Here is a 2424-nt window from a genome sequence, read left to right as displayed (position 1 = left end):
AAAAAAAAAAAAAAAAAAAACAAACAAATGAAAATTTGGGGGCTCAATTTTTTCATCTCCAATGTAAGAGGGATAAAGTAGGTGGTTTTGGGTGTCTTTCCACCCTAAGAGAAATTAATATTCATTGAGCAGCTATTATATGACAAGTATGATGTTCATTGCACTTGGGGACTTAATTATCCCCAAAACCATCATGGCAGATCTTATTATTTCCACTAGAAGGTGAGAAGACAGAATATTTGAAAGGTTGATATGCCCAAGATTATAGGGCTAAAAAGTTGCAAAATCAGGTTTTGAAGCCGAATCTGTCTTACACAAAAATCGTATTTTTTTCACACCAGAATGCTATTTCCACTTCTATATTCTGGACCTGATAATTCTACGTTTGCAATCAAGTTTCTTGGAATATCAACCAATGGAAATATACAGAATTTTTAATACATGTATATAGACTGTATTTGGGTTAATATTCTAAAGAAAAATTTCTCTTTTCAGTTCCAGAAAATACGAAATATAGACTAAGAAAATGAGTTGCATGTTGGTGAATTCCTCTGTTTACTTTTTATGGTTATGTAGAACCTGCTCATGTGGACAGTCCTAAAGGTCAAAAGGTAGTAATTACAACATGTAGTCATTCAATTTACAAAGCACTTGTCAGTTCAATCATATCTTAAATAAATAAATGGGCCAGGCATTATCATTTCCTTTTTGCAGATAACATCTGAGGTTTCTCAGCTGTGATTCAAACCTATGTCATTTGATTCCAAATTCTGCACTTTGTCTATCACATCCTTTGGAGGGCACTTGAAAGAGGATTCCGCTATACCTCCCCTCCCCACATACAAGATATCCTCAGTCACTATAACTAGAAAGCCACTGTTTTATGCACAAAGCTCTAATATTGGAATGTGTGGGATGACTTGGGAATCAGACAGCCCAGAGTTTAACTCTCCACTCTGCCACCTACTGGAGTCTTGGAGAAGGTAATATCTGAGTTTCACCTTTTCCTCATTTATGCTAAGGATTCAGCTCTAAGGGATCCAGCCTCCCTAGGCCCACCTCACAACCATCCCAAGGAGCTTCCAAGGAGCTGAAAGTGGAGCATGGGTCTTTATGCTTGGTGAGAACTGCTGAAATGTTCTACTTTCCAGTTTAAGAAAATTTCTTTCTCTCTCGTCCTTCCCCCGAACCTCTTTCCTTTCCCCTCTTAGTTGAAGACACATGGCATAACCTCCTCGAATGAGCTCAGCCTTTCCCAAAAGTTGGAAGGAGATATTGTCTGCAAGTAGCTTTTGATTTCAGTCCTGAAGACACCTCCAAGACTAGGGGACACATAGCTCTTGGAAAGGTCAGGGAAAAACTTGGAAGAAAGTTATAATTTTATATGTCAATATATTATCCATGACATATACTGTCTATGGAATTATACTATATATTCTTTTGTAGGCACTGTGTTAAGTATGTATACATATATAGTTATATAGATATGTATATTTTCAGATATTGAGCCATGAAAATCCATATATGTGTGTAAGTAAAATATATAACACCCGCTGGTCCCTTTTTATTCAGAGACTGTGCTAACCCCCTGTGTAAATGAGTATGTGGATTTGCTCTTACAACCTTGACAGCAGTGCCCTGGTAGAGCTGAGAGACAGAAGACTCTGGGGGACTTGAGAGGGTTCTATGACCTGAAGCTGAGCCCCAAAGTCAGGGAAGAAAACAAACAGAAGCTCTAGTTGTGTAGCTCTTAGGAGATAGCCTTCTGAGGGGTTCTGGCTGTAATCCTTGGAGAAGATTTCTCTAAAAACCATTATGCCCAATTCATCCTATCTGTACACATTCTCCTATTCCACTACAGGCATTCTATTTTTGAAAGCTGTGTGGCCTGGACACCAAGGCCAGGGAGGAGAACCAGGTGGTGCCTAAAGGAAGGGCACTGTCTTTCTCCAGCTTCTATACAGAACCTACACCAGACCCAGCCCTCCACAGAACCTGGTTGGAGGTGACAGACAATGGCTATCTCTGCACTTTACCTTACATTGAATTTAGTTGCTAGAGCACAAAAAATAATGCAAACAATATATCTAACTCTTATTTGGCATTTATTCTGCTATGCTGTGCCAGCTACTGTTCTCATTGCATGTGATTTATATGGAAAATAATATTATTATATTATCTCAACTTTGAAGACCTTTAATATGAAATGGGAAAGCAGAAGTTGATTTCCTTTTCAACTGATATCTAAGATTAAATTTTTTTTTTTTTTTGAGACAGAGTTTCACTTTGTTGCCCTGGGTAGAGTGCAGTGGCATCATCATAGCTCATTGCAACCTTAAACTCCTGGGCTCAAGAGATTCTCCTGCCTCAGCCTCCTAAGTAGCTGGGACTACAGGCATGTGCCATGACACCCAGCTCATTTTT

The sequence above is a fragment of the Propithecus coquereli genome, unplaced genomic scaffold, assembly GCF_000956105.1.
Source record: "Propithecus coquereli isolate 6110/MARCELLA unplaced genomic scaffold, Pcoq_1.0 Scaffold6, whole genome shotgun sequence".
In the NCBI taxonomy this organism is placed as follows: domain Eukaryota; kingdom Metazoa; phylum Chordata; class Mammalia; order Primates; family Indriidae; genus Propithecus; species Propithecus coquereli.
Note: the sequence above shows the minus strand (reverse complement) of the source record.